Source organism: Culex pipiens, chromosome 1 (genome assembly GCF_016801865.2).
Source record: "Culex pipiens pallens isolate TS chromosome 1, TS_CPP_V2, whole genome shotgun sequence".
Taxonomy (NCBI): domain Eukaryota; kingdom Metazoa; phylum Arthropoda; class Insecta; order Diptera; family Culicidae; genus Culex; species Culex pipiens.
In genome coordinates, this window is record NC_068937.1 from 36,701,590 (window position 1) to 36,720,673 (window position 19,084).

Below are 19,084 nucleotides of genomic sequence, written 5' to 3' on the forward strand. Positions count from 1 at the left end.
AAAAATAAAGTACCTAATTACACCCATTTAATAAATACACCCATTTTAAGCCTGATAAGCGGTCATGTTTAAATGATGCTGGATAATCTGGAGTGTTTCTTGAAATTTACTAAAACCAAGTACACCAACGAGTGATGCAACTTTTTGTGAACATTTCAGTTTATTTTCACTTCTACTAAAAGTTATTCTATTCCTTCTACAAGCAATTAAAAAAAATATTTCCCAATTGTATTCTAATCAGACGAGAATGCATCGGGCCACGCCCATTCCGTAGTAACAGAATCTGCGTTTGTAAACAAGCAGTCTGTCCCCTCTTACTTGACGTGAACTGTCACTTGAGCAAAAGGGATAGACTGCTTGTTTACAAACGCAGATTCGCCCTGTTGAACTGTTACTACGACATTTTTCTATTTTCAGCTCAGTTCACTTTTCTTCCAGTGCTCTTTTGAGTCGGCTTAGTGCTGCCAATTGTGATAAAATTTTAAGCGAACACTCACGAAAAGTAGCATTTATAGAGAAAGTTTCCTGGCATCACTGGCTCACACCAACAGGCGCTGCTGGTGGTGTTGTTTGCCTTCGCTTCTCGCTTGGTTTTCTTCAGCCTTCGATTGGAATGGGTCGTCAAAAGTCAAACGTCAAAGGACTTGGCGCGGTTGGTTTTTTGATGGTGCTTGCTAATTATTTACATGTTTTGGGATTATTTTTCAAGTCAGTGACTAACTAATGTTCAAAAGCACATGTTGCCGGTAGGTGGAAGCAATGTCATAGCTTTGCTTTGAAAACGATACCGCAAGTAAAAAATGTTGATGGCGATTTTTGTTAAGCAGTTACTCCTCATCTTGCGTGAGGAGAAAAAAGTGTATTAAATTTAATCTATTTGGCCAGTAAGCGACATTTGCGTGCTTACTCGAGGCGGTGCTGTTGCTGGTAAGTTTATAGCCTAAATAGTATTTTTGGAGCTTTTATCGAGCATCAAACTCTCCGTATGACGAAGATAGGTGTTTGATTAGAAAGGGTATGTTTCCCCTATTGTGTTTCTGCAAATGTAAGCAAATATGCTGTGCATATTAGACTGGCTCGTCGTTATATCGTCGCTGTCGTGCTAACTTGTCGTACGTGCATTCTGAACCCAATTGAGTTTGGAACGCAATTTTGTGCAGGTCACAATGCCTAACTTTATGACCTTCATAGATTTCATTTTTGAGATATTCATTAAAAACCGAAAGAAGTCCGTGCATTTTTGTCACTTTACATACGAAAGAAATTTCAATCTTGTCTGTCCCCTTAAGTGGAGCACCGTCTTCCAAATTTCCTATCCTTGTCCCTGGTGCGCGATGGAGATGGTTTCGGCCGGCAATGGACGGCTGTCATGGTGGTGAGAGTCTGGTTCAGGTGGAGTTGGTTCTATTCCCAATTATCGATTCCTAGGCAACTTGGACTTAGACAATCGTCACATCACATGGCGAAATCCAGTCTGCAATCCGCTAAAATCACCGTCTCCTAGCGTAGCGAAGCGAAAGAAATTTCAATCTTGTCGGACTATCTTGACACAGCTTGAAAATCGATGTAAGTGCGACAATTGTCCAAAGGGATTTCCGGTCAGAACGCGTTTGACACAGATACAAGCCCGAGGGGCGCGAAACTGGCCTTAATATATTTAATTTGCGCATTTAATGTATTAAGGAATTAAATTCCTCTTGTCAACTAACATTTGACAGCGCCCAACCTGCTTTGTCGAAAACATTGATTTGTTTTGCGTCTCCTTCGCGCACCCTCCTGTCAAGTTTGTGTTGATTATTTGATCTTGGTCAAAAATTTGGCAAAGCTGATCAGTTTTTTTTGTTTTCAATTTGTTTTTGCGAATGTTTCCGGAAGGAATCAGTAAATTTCTGTTGCTAGAAGCTGCAAAAGGTGATCCATCGTCCATTTCCGCATCTAGTTTTCATCGAAGATTTCGGATTCTCGGAAAACCGGCAGCTTATAACGATCATAGAGGCCTTGACCGTATTCATCTGAACTTCCTGCTGGGCCTGTTCGCCGCAGTTGCGCATGTCTCCTTGCCGTTCCGTCGAAACCCGACATCGAGAAGGTCCTGAGCTCGGTCGGTATCGAGGCCGACTCAACCCGAGTCACCAAGGTGGTCAACGAGCTGAAGGGCAAGTCCGTCGTGAAACTGATCGCTAGTAGCGATTCGCTACCCGCCGCGAGAAGCTCTCCTGGATGCCGTCCGGTGGTGCTGCCCTGGCCGCTGCCGCCAAGGAGAAGAATAGAGCAAAAGAAGGAAAAGAGTTCGAATCCGAGGATGATGACGACATGGGATTCGGTCTCTTTGAATGAGGGATTTCTTCGTGGCAACATCGCCGGATGGCTGCTGCCGGTTGCTTTGGCGTTTTATCCACAAACAAAAATTGTGCATTTTTTGTAGTGCTTTTTGCCTTCCTCACCTCACTGAGGCAAGGCTATAAAATCACTCAAAAATTGAACTTTTTAAATAAGCCTCCCAGATATACCTTTACGTATACATATCGACTCAGAATCAAATTCTGAGCAAATGTCTGTGCGTGTGGATGGACGTAGAATTTTTTTTCTCACTCACTTTTCTCGGAACTGGCTCGACCGATTTTGTCCGGATCTATGTTTTTGGATTTGCCTTCAGGTTCTTTAAGTCTTTTTTAAATTTCATCCGGCTTGGTGCAGTACTTTAAAAGATATGTTCGAAAAACTGTTTTGGTTGATACTAAAAAGGGTCATTATTTACATAATTTGAAAGCTCCGGCGGATAGCTGTCGGAACTTTACGCTCAGTGCACGCACACAAACACTGCAGTGCTTTCAAATGGTTCATTAAATTTATCATACCTAGATGGCAGCACTCATATGTATAGTGTCTTTACTAAGTAAGCGTTAGCCAAAGCTTTCGTAGTGTGTGGTTGCAAGGCTTTTAGGAGGAAGGCAGCAACCACCTTCCGGTGGATTAAGTAACGTTTTTTATTCAGCTGCATGCAATTGTTTGATCTGAAACATCAAATAAAGAATCTTCTGCTTGTGTTTATGCTCCCCAATTTTAAGAAACCTTTGAGTCTCGCTTAGAGTTCAATTTTTATTTTTTTAATCTCAACATCTCACGTTCCATTTCGACTGTGACCGCCACTAGAGTCTCAAGATAGCTAAGTTCATTTCCGCTGGAACTGTCCGGGTCGTCAGCTGGCAGAGGGGCCAGCACTGGTTGAACGATCTGTTGTGGCGCGTTTTTCTCGCAGCTCGGCCGTGAGGCTTCCCAGCCGTCATAAGGTTCAGAAGTCCCGCGGACTGTCCCACGGAAACGGGACAAGTTTCAACCGATAAGGTCGATGAAGATCAGGATGGCGATTGGTAACGTCGCGGAGGCGGTCTTTGCTCATCGAAACATGCGTGGAATCGTTCTTCTGATGTTGGTCGTTCACCTTGAAGAAGTCTGAAATAGGAATAAGGAGTTACCCCTGGAATTAGGAATCCTCCACTGAAAACTTACTCAAATGTCCTGCATGTTGTTGGCCTCATCCACAGAAACGTCTTCTGAATCGACCGCCGACCAGCGGGGGCGCCTTGGCTGAAGCTATTTACCGAGCAGCTGGAGTGGTCCCAGGAATCCCTTCTTCACCGTGTCTTCGGTCTCTTTTTCTTTTTTTGGGCGTTCTCCTGTAGGCACTTCTCTCTGACAACAAAAACAACAAAAACAAACGCTCGCAATGTCAAACTGGTTCAATGTGGTGTAAAAAGAGGTGGCGATGTTTTGATCGTAAACAAAAATTAATTTTGCGTTAATTCGTTAATTTCTGCAGTTAATTAATTAAATTATTTAATTATTTTCGATTGTCACGCCCCTCGTACAAGCCCTACTAGTGTGAACATTTTCAATTTTAACTCGGGACTCCGGCAACCAAATTCAACCAAACTTCGAGGCAATGCTCTCGTTTTTATTTTCTTTGTCAAACATTAAAACGCTTTTTTTTTCTCGGAACGTCAAAAAGCCACGTGCTACTAGATTGCACGACAGCGTCGATATTTTGATGCATCAAGCATTCTGTACAGTCTCCACAGCATTCGAAAGTTGTCCAATACCAGTAACGTATCTAATTTATTCTGTTCTATCACTGAATGAGCAAATCATCTCCAGACTTCGAAGTAATACTCACCTAATTGACCTTCACCCTGAGGGTTTCCCGAAATGGAAAAGCCAAATCCAGTGATCTCGAATTGATTGATACGCAGAAACTGCCGATAAAAAACGCACTGGCACGAGAAATCCCACTAATCTACAAATATTAATTGCCTACAGGTTATTCCAAATCGACTGCATAGGGAGCTCAATTCGTGGAAAATGCAACTCGAATTCCGAGTGCGGGATTTAGGTTTAATGCGAAAATTGATTGATTTCAGCTTTAATAGTTTGAATGCCAACTCATTACCATGATTGTCTCTTCCATGGAATTATGATTATGATTTCATGATTTCAGTAGAAAAGGAAAGATTCGAGCAAATCGATTGCCATCACGTAATTGCAATAAAAAGCTGCGTGACTGATTGATTTCGTAATAATTGCCGAAAAGGAAAACCCATTTTTTCTGTCTTCCTTTCTTGCGAAAACACCACCGCACTATGGGGTTTCAGGCGGCCATAAATCGAAAAACCGACATACTCTAATTATTTTTTTGGTATTTTTTTTCGAAAATAAACATTCTAACTAAGAAAAATCCGGAGTTTGAAAGTTGTAGGTTCAAAATTCACTGAATTGCAGACCTTCAAAGGCGAAAATGGTAAGAAAAAACATGTTTTTTGACAAAAAAATAATTATTTTTCATAGTTGTACTGTGTAGCTGTTTATGTATTTTTTCCTGCATCATTATATATATTCAGAAAGGTAATTGATTCAACTATTCAATAACATTTCACAAAACACACTTTTACAGGCTAAAAAAAATAATAAAAATCAAAAAAGATGGATTTTTATTCAAAATTTAGTTTTTTTTAACTTTGTTAATGGAGTACTTTTTTTGTGTGCATTTGTGCGATCTTAAAATTTGAACCATGTCCTAACTTGTCTCCAAATTTCAAAGTGCACTTATGTGCACTTTTTGAGTTATGCCATTTTGAACATTTTGATTCATGCAAGAAAATTAATGGTTTCGCGTATACGCTTGGTTAAAATCACATTATTTACCTGCGGAGGCAGAAATGACGTACCTGCTGTGTATGTTTTTAAATTGATTTTATATTCATGACTTTGTTGGTACTTAGGTACGTTTAATAAAATTAGAAATTCCTATTCTAAGTATTTTACAGAAACGATTCGTCGTATATTTATATCAGTTCGTTGTTGTGTTGTTTTGAAAGTATGGATAATAATACCGTAGTGTCCCTGTACGATATAACGAAGCACTATTCTGAAAACGTGAGAACTGCTTTCGAGTATTTTTGTAAGAATTATAACATTGCAGAACCATCACATGATCAACTCAGGGAAAAACCACAGATGAAAAACTACGCATGTTGTTCTGTAGCTTCAAAACGAGGAATACAAAATCCCATAGAAGAAGTTCATATTTTAGGTAATCTAACGACAATCGGTTACGTAGTGATTTTGATTTAGAAGAATTTATCGTGGAAAACGTGAATTTTGCAAGTGGATCAACAAAAAACGTGGACGAGAATCCATACAATGTTCCATAAAATAAACCGTCTAAAATTCTAAAACACCGCAAAAATTAAATTTTAGTTGGAGGGGGAGGGGGGGGGGTCTTCAAAGAGAGGTGGATTTTAACTCAAGAAAAAGGGGAGGGAGATGGAACGTAAATCAGAAACTTTAACATAGCATAAACCGCCATTCCGTGCATCAAATAGACAGAGCAAGAATATTAAAATTCACCACTTTAATGCATGTGGCCTCAAATATATGAAAAATCAAACTTTTTTTTTTGGAAAAATATCAAAATTTATTTTTTTTATTATACTAAGTACAAACAACACAAAAAAGTCACAAAAAAGCAAAAAAAATATTTTTGGCCGCTCGCTTATATGGAAATACCCCATAGTGCACCGGTTTGCATTGGAATTTTAAGCAAGCAAAGTTTTTCTCTGGTAATTGGTCTGTGCCGTTCGTAGAATTAAAACACTTACTTTTATCAATAGGGGTTGGTGGTCGATAGTTGATTTGATAAATTTGTTTATTTGTTCCAGATTTTACTCCGATTTTCTGATGTTCTCATAGCAGTTCTGTATGGACAGCCCTCAAATTAGTATCCAGCTCAACCCTTGCCACTCTTCCCCTACTAATCTCCATAATCCCGCCATCTCATCGCGCCACACTAACCTCGCCCAAATTGCCATCATTGATTTCCATTTTCATCGCACTTGACGGCGAACATCCTGAGTTTTACGGGTTTCCGAGCAAAGTTTCCCCCCCCCATAGCTTTTCTTCGGAATAAGGTGGCCACATTCCCGTTTGTGGTCCATTCGCCCCCGCTGATGCAAAGGACCGCTTTACGAGCTCCCGTTGCTGCTGGTCATAAATTATTCTTCCTCAATATCTGAAAGGGAAAGGGTAGAGAATTTTGGTTCGTTACGGGGTGGCACCAGGAACGATCGATTCGGTGTGCTAGCACGATTTTGTCGTTTTTAGATCCCAAAGAAAAACAACTTCAAAAGGGTTTGGACTGCGTTACGGAAGGTCTTTTAAGTCCGCGCAAATGGAATTTTGTTTTATGACAATATTTTGTGCAATCAAGGTGTGAAGATGGGGAAGGTAGAAAATGATTGAGTTACCTGGCAAGTCGTAAAACAAGCGTCGAAGAAATTGAAATAATTTTATGATTTTGTGAAATCTTGAACAAGCTGACAAAGTAAGTAGCAAATTATTTTGGATCTAATAGGATTTGCACTATTATATTGATGATCTGAGACGCAAACCCGCAGAAGTTCAGGAGATTAAACATGTTATGGTTGAAAACTTCAATGAATCAAATGTATGCCAAACAATCCCAGAGTCTACCCACCAAAACGAAATTGACGAAGCGAATAGTTTGGCTCTGATTGCCTCGTGACACCTTAGCTCCCACACGTTGAAAATTAGTGCCAAACTTTCGACCGAAAGATGTCGTAAAATGTCACTTCGCCGTCCGGAAGCTGTCGCGGGAGAGCTCGTAGATACTTCACATTCCATTAACGTGAAAGATGAGTCCGAGCTCGAATGTCTAGACTGTGAAGTTGGGAATGGGGCCATTATTGTCAAGTTTTTTTTTTTTGCTCCCGCAGTCTTCAACATGGACGTGGAGAACAAAAAAGTATGTACTGTAATGTGAGCAGAATGGTGTTTATGAACTTTCGAACACTTTGACGACTTACACGTGGTAATACATCAGCTGGTGTATTTTAAAAGCTATTTATAGCTTTGCTTCCATGCTCAGTAAAAGTTTCTTGTTCTGAATTTGGGAGTTAAAAAGTTAATTTATATTGTCCGTTTGACAGCATTTTCCAGAAACAATGATACTTGAAAATTTTTCACTAATTTAGTGATTTTTAAAAGCTTCCTTTTCTAGAAGTAATTATTTTACTTTTTTCGAAAACAATAACTTAGCTTATATTTCATTAATTTATCATACTAAACAACGTATATCGTAGTGGTATGCTTCATTCAAATATCGCATGATGAAAAAGTGGACATGAGCTAGAGAAAAACTTAAGGGTGTTTTATTATTCATTTGCAATAAAACTTTTACGATGTCATCGTTTAAAAAAATATTTAAATTTAAGCATAAAATTAAAAAAAAAATAGTTGGATCATTTGGGATGATCACTATTGAATTAGATTCTGCTGGTTTGATGTGAAATCGCTGCACTTGTTTCATGAAGCAGTTTTTTTTTAAATATAAACGGTCGTGCAGAAATAACGCTTCATATTTTATCATGATCTTGTATTCTTAATCTTTCATATTGTCATAAAGTGAAGTCCAAACTTGTTAAAAAATCCCAAAGCATAAAAATTAATTATTAGTGTTTTGGAATCGTTATGATGTCAGCTGTCTATTGCACTTGTAATTTTATGAAAATTTACACAAAAATACGTATTTTTCCTATATTTAGAAAATGCTCAAAATTATTGTTATTGCAATATGCTTTAGTTTTTTACAACATGGGTATCAAACAATCCCGAATTTTTCATAGATTTCGCAAATTATAACATTTTTTTTTTTGAATATGCCAATTTTTTACTAAACTACATATTTTTCAAAAAATACTCAAAATTATTTTTTTTTCACAATACACTCAAACTTCGATAGTTTGACACCAACTGTTGTCAAACGAACGGGGTCACTTTTTAGTTTGACATCCCTTTTACAGGAAAAAGTGACCAACCACCGGGGTTTGAGTGTATGGATATCAAATGATCGGATTGTTTTCTATACATTTGGTATGAAATAATAACATTTTTTGAAAACACTAAAAATTTCACAAAACTATGTATTTTCGAAAAAATACTCAAAGTTTAAGTTTTTTTTCTTTATGGGTATCAATTGATTGGGATTTTTTCATACATTTCGAAAATAGTACAATTTTGTAGTCCAGACACGACCATCCGAAGGCCTTGACAAAATGTCACTTCGGATAATCAAATTACGAAAAAAAATCTGGAGTATTTTTTTTTAAAGGACCAATAAACCAAATTTTCAGTTTTTGCTTTTTGGGTGTTTTTTAATACCCCTGACTCAAGGCGATTCTAAAAACACCCAAAAAGTAAAAACTGGAAAATTGGTTTATTGAAACTTTTCAAAAAAAACTCCAGAAATGTTCTTTTTTGTCTTATTTTGATGTTGTGCTTAAGTATGACCCTTAAACTATTCTAACGTGATCTAGAATTTTGAAATCCAAGTTGGCGACCAATATGGCGGTGATTCAATATTGAAAAAACTGCATTTCTAAAATTTTACAATCAATCAACCATTTAAATTTGACTAAAATGAGGTCGCAGAACTTAAATTTGATGTTTAAAGCAAAAAATAAAAAAAAGAAAAAAAAAAATAAAAAAACGAAACTATTGGCACTACGCCCCCCGGGGCATGGCCTTCCTCTAACGTGGGATTTCTGCTCCAGCGCCTCTGACGAGACAGGAGAAACTGGGACCGACGTTTTACTCCACCATCCGATAGAAGCTCAGTGGATAAGGCGGGAATCGAACCCGCGTCTCATAGCATCATCGGGATCGGCAGCCGAAGCCACTACCCCTGCGCCACGAGACCTTCGGAAATCGGCTTCAGATAATCGAGTCAGGACTGTATTTTCGAAAAAAAAAACACTCAAAATTTCAGTTTTCTACAATATGAAAATCAAACGTTCGGGATTTTTTCATTCATTTCTAAAGCTGTAAAACATTTTCTTGAAAATACCTGAATTTTTAAAAAAACTACGTATTTTCGAAAAAATACTCAAAATTTCAGTTTTTCACAATATGGGTATCAAATGGTTGAAATATTTTAATAACATTCGAAAGTTATAATCGGATTTTTTTCATACATTTCGAATGTAATGACTACCTTTTTTGAAAATACTCATAATTTTCACAAAACTACGTATTTTCAAAAAAAAAATGCCCAAAATTTCAAACTTTAAAAATTTATTACACTCGAAATATTTGAAAAAATCCGATCATTTGTTACCCAACTGAAATTTTGGGTGTTTTTTCGAAAATACGTAGTTTTGTGAAATTTTTGAGTATTTAAAAAAAAAATATTGCATTTCAAATGTATGGAAAAGTCCTGATCATTTGATACCCATATTGCAAAAAACTGAAATTTTGAATATTTTTTTCGAAAATACGTAGTTTTGTAAAAAAATTCAGTATTTCAAAAAATTGTATGACATTTGAAATGTATTACAAAAACACGATCATCTGATACCCATATTGCACTTACAAATATTTTGAGGTTTTTTAGAGTGAAAATTGCATTTTCAAAATACAGGAAAAATACGTCTTTTTGTGAAAACATTCAAAAATCAAATTATTCGCTCTACAGCAGCGATTCTCAACGGGGGTACCGAGCCTACTTGATTTACACGTTAGGGGGTACCAGCCTAGAAGAAGGTTGAGAATGGCTGCTCTACAGCATTGCCTTGGCGTTCTCGATTGCGAGATTCCTACTCGAAATTAGGAGTCCGAGGGCTTGATTTTCGAGGCAATGTCAAACCTCTTTTTACACCTTAGCTTCCATCCACCCTGGGATTCAAACCAACGACCTTTGGATTGTTAGTCCAACTGCCTACCCGCGACTCCATCTAGACAGGACCCAGGGAGACGACACCTACACCTGGACTGAGTTAACGATCTAACCTGTGGGTTAGACCGGGCCCAACATTTCCTTCCCCGTCCGACGGAAGGCGTGATCAGACAAATCTCGTCTCGAAAAATGCTACCGGGACCTTCTGGGATCGAACCCAGGCCGACTGGGTGAGAGGCAACCACGCTTGCCCCTACACCACGGGCCCGGAAAAATGTTCATGTAACCATAATTATAATGGATAGCTACTATCGTCTCGATTCCAAAACACTGTAATTTTTTGGTGTTTGCATGATTTTTCATTCGATTATTGTTAATATCTCCCATATAGCCAAACCAGGGCTGCGGAATCGGGTCATATTTCAAGCGACTCCGACTCCAACTCCGACTCCGTCTTTCTGGGATAAGCCGACTCCGACTCCAGTTCCGGCTTTCAGATCCAACCGACTCCGACTCCAGCTTTCGAAAAATGGTTGGCTCCGACTCCACATATTTTTATATATTTCAAATGTTAGTTTACTATTATTTCGAAAACATTGGTAAATAGAATTATTTAAAGACTCTTTAAGTGGAAAAAAACGGAAAAAGTTTCAAGTTTTACAAGTTTTAGACGTTATTGAAACATAAATTAAGAAACGCCAGTTTTGAAGGCATTTTCAGATGAACAGTTTAGTAAGTAAATTTGGATTTATTTACTTCACCTCAAATTTTCATTAAATTGATTAAAAGCTAAAATATTAAATTGTCTTTTTTTATTGATCATTAAAAGAAAGATGGCCATAATGATTGAAAATATTTTATCTCGGAATTTTGAATTTATTTGAATTTTTAATTTTTTTATATTTAACAGGAGACGCGCGGTACTTCTTGCACCTTCACCTAAACTAAAGCTTTATGAAAGGTCGTGCGCCTCCATGAAAATATAAGAAAAACTTAGAATTGGATAAAAAACAAAAATCGTTGAATATTTGCTGGAAGAGTTATCCTGTCAGTGATTTTTGGTTTTCAATTTCCATAAATAGTGATTATTATTTATATTTTTTGATGTACCTCGTAACTTTTTTCCTGAACATTGATTTACTTAAAACCACCAAGACATTCGTTATCGGGGTATAAGATGACTGTGTGTGTACTTTTTTTCAGAAAGAACTAAATTAAATTTGGTCAAATTTAAGTTTAAAGGGTACATAAATATTGGCAAAAGGATGCAGTCAAAAATCAATTAAATATTTCTGACTACAAAACCAATATTGTTTTTATTTTTATTTTTATGTTTGAGTTATGATGATACTACATACTTGGGTAAGAGCTGATTAACAGGATTAACAATTTAGTGATCTCTGAAAAAATCAATCTGTTTTATAGCAAATACTAAAAAATAAACAATAAACATAATTTTTGTTGAATTTAAGATAACTCCGAGTCCGACTCCAACTCCGGGTAATCAGAAATTTTCGGCTCCGACTCCGATTCCAGCTAATACAATTTAGCCGACTCCGGCTCTGACTCCGACTCCAGCTGTTCGAGTTTTTACGACTCCGACTCCAGGCTTCCCAAAAAGACCCGACTCCACCGACTCCGGCTCCGACTCCGACTCCGACTCCAAAGCCCTGAGCCAAACTCCCATAAGCTCTGTGCTTCAGTTATGCACGCCTCGGTTTTGCATCCCACATATGCGGTGCTAAACCGAGGCATGACTGTTACATGTTTACTATGACTGTTGCATGATTACTATAAGGCAATCAATGATACTGAATTAAAAACAAATCAAATAATTTAACGAACGAAATAGAATTAAAAAAAATGTAATGCAAATTCCTAGAATATAGATAAAAGTAACACAGTAAAAAATATAGACTATTCCTTTAAGTTTTTTTTAGATTGCAATAAAAATTCAAAATTGAGGTTCTGGAAAGTTATCAAACTCAAAAAAATGTCAGTGAATTTCCAGATCACTTTTTTTCTTATTCAATTTTAATTCAATTCCACCAAACAAATCTAATTTAATGTATTTTATAATGTCTCAAAAACTTGTTAAGTTCTCTCAACCACTGTTGAGATGTATGACTGATGATGTACGAAACTGTAATTCCTCAGTTACTGGTTTTGGCGAAAAGCAATTTTTTGACCAACTTCAGAAAATAAACCCAGTTAAATCTTGCGGTTGATGCAGCTGATTTTTTTCTTTTTTTTTCTTTTAAATTACTTATTTATTTTAACTCAAATTTATTGCCAAAGTCGATAACGAATGATCATTAGAATGCCCTGAATATGGAACTCCTCACCACATTCGAAGGTGAATTAATGGTTTCAAAATCCGAAGAGCCATAATATATCTCACCCGCGATATTTCCCACATTCACAACCATACATTTGCTCGGTTTGTTGAATGCCACCAAAACAGCTCATTAATTAATTTTCTACCACTACCACTGAACAGGCGGCATGCAGCAGCAGCAGGATGCTGTCGAGACTACAAAATTTCATATTAATTTGACGCTCGTTAATTAGGCAATAATGGTATTCACCCCTTTTGTTGGAACTATGTTATAAATGGTATGTTGATGAGTCCACTGTATTAATTATAATTTGAACTTGCTTCAAATCTCCACTCTCTAATTATTTCGCAAATGCGCCTATTGTGAAGGGATAGTCGAGTGAATAGGAAATATAGACCAGCTGGGATGTGTTTTGGGGTTGCCCCCACCGACTGCAGCTGGCACCATCGAAACCGAAACTGACCCAGCACAAATTTGTATAATCATGCCGAGCACGGCATCATATCGACCGGTCAGCAGCAGCAGCACCGTGCGTGGGTGTCGTGGGAAAGTCGAGATATAAATAAAAAAACTAACTTAATCCACCTATGTGGTTGGAGCCTTCCTCACAAGAATGGCTGTAAACAAGTTTCATCTATTTTTTAGATCCGGCTTCCAAAAAGTACATCGATATCACTTAAGTGGCCATATCTCGAGACAGGATTGCCAGATCTTCAATGGACATAGTTTACATACATTTAAGTGAGATCCGGCTTCAAAAAAGTACATTAATATCACTTAAGAGGCCATATCTCGAGACAGGGTTGCCAGATCTTCAATGTTTTGGACTCGTTGGAAAAGTTTTTTGATAACCTAACCAACAATAGGTTGGATGGTGGATCCGGACATAGTTTACATACATTTAAGTGAGATCCGGCTTCAAAAAAGCACATCAATATCACTTAAGAGGCCATATCTCGAGACAGGGTTGCCAGATTTTCAATGTTTTGGACTCGTTGGAAAGGTCTTTTGATAACCTAACCAACAATAGGTCGGATGGTGGATCCGGACATAGTTTACATACATTTAAGTGAGATCCGGCTTCAAAAAAGTACATTAATATCACTTAAGAGGCCATATCTCGAGACAGGGTTGCCAGATCTTCAATGTTTTGGACTCGTTGGAAAAGTTTTTTGATAACCTAACCAACAATAGGTTGGATGGTGGATCCGGACATAGTTTACATACATTTAAGTGAGATCCGGCTTCAAAAAAGCACATCAATATCACTTAAGGGGCCATATCTCGAGACAGGGTTGCCAGATCTTCAATGTTTTGGACTCGTTGGAAAGGTCTTTTGATAATCTAACCAACAATAGGTTGGATGGTGGATCCGGACATAGTTTACATACATTTAAGTGAGATCCGGCTTCAAAAAAGTACATTAATATCACTTAAGAGGCCATATCTCGAGACAGGGTTGCCAGATCTTCAATGTTTTGGACTCGTTGGAAAAGTTTTTTGATAACCTAACCAACAATAGGTTGGATGGTGGATCCGGACATAGTTTACATACATTTAAGTGAGATCCGGCTTCAAAAAAGCACATCAATATCACTTAAGGGGCCATATCTCGAGACAGGGTTGCCAGATCTTCAATGTTTTGGACTCGTTGGAAAGGTCTTTTGATAACCTAACCAACAATAGGTCGGATGGTGGATCCGGACATAGTTTACATACATTTAAGTGAGATCCGGCTTCAAAAAAGTACATTAATATCACTTAAGAGGCCATATCTCGAGACAGGGTTGCCAGATTTTCAATGTTTTGGACTCGTTGGAAAGGTCTTTTGATAACCTAACCAACAATAGGTCGGATGGTGGATCCGGACATAGTTTACATACATTTAAGTGAGATCCGGCTTCAAAAAAGTACATTAATATCACTTAAGAGGCCATATCTCGAGACAGGGTTGCCAGATCTTCAATGTTTTGGACTCGTTGGAAAAGTTTTTTGATAACCTAACCAACAATAGGTTGGATGGTGGATCCGGACATAGTTTACATACATTTAAGTGAGATCCGGCTTCAAAAAAGCACATCAATATCACTTAAGGGGCCATATCTCGAGACAGGGTTGCCAGATCTTCAATGTTTTGGACTCGTTGGAAAGGTCTTTTGATAACCTAACCAACAATAGGTCGGATGGTGGATCCGGACATAGTTTACATACATTTAAGTGAGATCCGGCTTCAAAAAAGCACATCAATATCACTTAAGGGGCCATATCTCGAGACAGGGTTGCCAGATCTTCAATGTTTTGGACTCGTTGGAAAGGTCTTTTGATAACCTAACCAACAATAGGTCGGATGGTGGATCCGGACATAGTTTACATACATTTAAGTGAGATCCGGCTTCAAAAAAGCACATCAATATCACTTAAGGGGCCATATCTCGAGACAGGGTTGCCAGATCTTCAATGTTTTGGACTCGTTGGAAAGGTCTTTTGATAACCTAACCAACAATAGGTCGGATGGTGGATCCGGACATAGTTTACATACATTTAAGTGAGATCCGGCTTCAAAAAAGTACATCAATATCACTTAAGAGGCCATATCTCGAGACAGGGTTGCCAGATCTTCAATGTTTTGGACTCGTTGGAAAGGTCTTTTGATAACCTAACCAACAATAGGTTGGATGGTGGATCCGGACATAGTTTACATACATTTAAGTGAGATCCGGCTTCAAAAAAGCACATCAATATCACTTAAGGGGCCATATCTCGAGACAGGGTTGCCAGATCTTCAATGTTTTGGACTCGTTGGAAAGGTCTTTTGATAACCTAACCAACAATAGGTTGGATGGTGGATCCGGACATAGTTTACATACATTTAAGTGAGATCCGGCTTCAAAAAAGCACATCAATATCACTTAAGGGGCCATATCTCGAGACAGGGTTGCCAGATCTTCAATGTTTTGGACTCGTTGGAAAGGTCTTTTGATAACCTAACCAACAATAGGTTGGATGGTGGATCCGGACATAGTTTACATACATTTAAGTGAGATCCGGCTTCAAAAAAGCACATCAATATCACTTAAGGGGCCATATCTCGAGACAGGGTTGCCAGATCTTCAATGTTTTGGACTCGTTGGAAAGGTCTTTTGATAACCTAACCAACAATAGGTCGGATGGTGGATCCGGACATAGTTTACATACATTTAAGTGAGATCCGGCTTCAAAAAAGCACATCAATATCACTTAAGGAGCCATATCTCGAGACAGGGTTGCCAGATCTTCAATGTTTTGGACTCGTTGGAAAGGTCTTTTGATAACCTTACCAACAATAGGTCGGATGGTGGATCCGGACATAGTTTACATACATTTAAGTGAGATCCGGCTTCAAAAAAGTACATTAATATCACTTAAGAGGCCATATCTCGAGACAGGGTTGCCAGATCTTCAATGTTTTGGACTCGTTGGAATGGTCTTTTGATAACCTAACCAACAATAGGTCGGATGGTGGATCCGGACATAGTTTACATACATTTAAGTGAGATCCGGCTTCAAAAAGTACATTAATATCACTTAAGAGGCCATATCTCGAGACAGGGTTGCCAGATCTTCAATGTTTTAGACTCGTTGGAAAGGTTTTTTGATAACCTAACCAACAATGGGTCGGATGGTGGATCCGGACATAGTTTACATACATTTAAGTGAGATCCGGCTTCAAAAAAGTATATCAATATCACTTAAGTGGCCATATCTCGAGACAGGGTTGCCAGATCTTCAATGTATTGGACTCGTTGGAAAGGTCTTTTGATAACCTAACCAACGATGGGTCGGATGATGGACCCGGACATAGTTTACATACAGTAAAGTGAGATCCAAATATATGTGAAAACACATTTTTATACATAACTTTTGAACTACTTATCGAAACTTCAATCTGTATAAAACTCGATCTATGGGACCCTAAACCAAGTCGAATGCAACAAGTTCGGGTCAAATCGGTTCAGCCAGTGCCGAGAAACATGAGCTAGTTTGTTGGTCACATACATACATACACACACACATACACACACACATACACACAGACATTTGTTCAATTTTCGATTCTGAGTCGATATGTATACATGAAGGTGGGTCTACGACGTTTTTATACGAAGTTCATTTTTAGAGCAGGATTATAGCCTTACCTCAGTGAGGAAGGCAAAAGGAAAATTTCACATATTTACTCAGGATGGTGCTGCAGCTGGGCAAGAGTGGGGAAAGGAAAATGAAAAAAAATAAACAAAATATTTCAGTGGTTCTCGGCAGGGGATTGTTTGGGAATATGGTTCTACAATGAAAGGCGGCAAATGACGCCGGTGGTTTCTATTTTCGGGAATTTTATTCATTTTATGAATGTAAATTAGCAAGCAACAAGGGGTCCACACTAATTAGGTTGTAAGTAGGAGCTGGTTTGGACAGTACACATGTAAAAAAAACTTTTTTAATAGTTTGTCTATTGTAATTTATTGGAATTTGTCATTGCATTTTTCAAATCAATTTCTAATCAGCCAAAAAATAACATTCATACAAATAAATCAAGAACCCCCGATGTATAAAAAATCTAAATTGCTTATTAAACAAATAAGGCCAATAAGAACAGAAATGAAAAAGGAATATAAAAACGTATAAATTCCAAAAATGATTCTGATTTTTTTCTTGCAAATTTAATAATAAAAATCAGGTAAAAGATGCAAGGAAAAAAAAGTTCAAAATTTCACTTCTAGTATTTAAAGAAATTTCATCATTTTTTTTAATACGTGCGATTACACAGATCAAATGATACAAGTAGCATGATTTTTGGAACTGATTAACCATATTCCAAATTATTTTATGAAATCTAAAGGCACACGAAGTCTATGCATACATATATTTAATTTTAAAGAGTTAAGATTGACGTGAATTTCTTTTATAAAAAATAAGAAAAAATAGAAAGAGGAAGTGGTGGGTACCAATGGATTTATCATAAATAAGAAGCAAGTTGTATAAAAAAGATTGGAAAACAGATAAAAAATTCTCAAATTAATTAACTTTTTCTAGAAAGCCGCGTTATCTGTGAAATATTTTTCAAAGTTGTCAGCACCCCCTCCCCCCGCCCCTTTCAAAACTGGTTCAAAAAATTTATTATTTTTTTCATAAAACATGAAAATTTCAATGGAAATCGAAGTCTAATCAACTGAAAACAATGAAAAATGCCCTACTATACATTGATAACCATAGTTACTTTGAAAATTTGGAAACTTATGATTTCAAAACAACTGGACAGATGTGTAATGCATTTTAAAACTATTTTTCATTCAAATGTTGACACCATTTAATTTTTTTGCATTACAAATTTTTATGAACACTTTGCATCATTTTCTAACTATCCGAAAAAAAAATATTTTCCGAAAAAATTGTTAAGTTTTGGAGCTTTGGTGTCTTGAGAAGAGTTGTTGCGCATAATAAGGGGAAACTTTTAGATTGGTTGAAAATAAAGGATGTTCACTATTAGGGTGATTTTCAAAATCTGACTTTTCAAGAACATTTTTGGGATTTTTTTGTCTCCTAGAAAGTTGTAGGGCTTGCCAATCCAAGCAACTGTTACCAAGACATCAATATTTTATCACGTTATCTAAGCCTTCTGCGATCAAATTAAGAGAAATTATCTGAGCAAACCTTCAAAAGTATGTTTTTTTTAACGTAGCAATTCAGAAAATGGTGATATTCCGGACACTTTCAGAGATCTACACAACAACTGATTTTTTAACAATTTTTCGACAAGTCAAAAGTTACAGCCATGCAAATTACAAACTTAAATATCTCGAAAAAGCACAAGTAACTCGAAAAAGCGCACAGAACTCTTCAGGTTAAAATTTTTTTATGTTCTGATCATGTTTAGCAATTCGGAAATCGCATATTTTTTTAAAATCTAAGACCTTCCTCTTCACCCAATTTCCATACAAAACAAATAATTTTGATATGGAGCGTGGACAATCGCTGAGCCTTTTTGCTTTTTAAAAAGATACAAAAATCAAAAACTAACGGTGAAAAACACAAAAATATTTTTATCTTTTTGTAAAATAAACTTTTGGAAAGTCCGGCATCGTCATGCATACGGAATCGGTTTAATGAGTCTTCACCAAAATTTTGAGCCGATTTGGTCAAGATAGATAGCGTGGCACCCGTTTTTTGAAACTGCTAACTTAAGATTGCTATATCTCGGCAATGATAAAAAGTAAAGTAAATTTCCCTGTTTCTGAAAGGAACACCAAGTTTATTAATCGACTTAATGTTAACATGTTAAGAAAAGCATGCACATCACCTTCGTCAAAAAAGACACTGAATATTACACGCTGCATGTACAATTTTTGTAAACACAAAAAAAAGGTGCAGCCGACGGGACTCAAACCCAGCACCAACAGTTAGGACTGGCGCGTTAGCCCGCTCGGCCATCAGACCGATGGAATATGGTAAGGATAAACGTATATGT

At 37.3% G+C, this 19,084-nt stretch overlaps 1 pseudogene; it reads left to right on the top strand.

Annotated features, from left to right (window-relative positions):
* Positions 1-1,633: 1,633 nt before the first annotated feature.
* LOC120414184 (60S acidic ribosomal protein P2-like) lies at positions 1,634-2,434 on the top strand (annotated as a pseudogene).
* Positions 2,435-19,084: the final 16,650 nt, after the last annotated feature.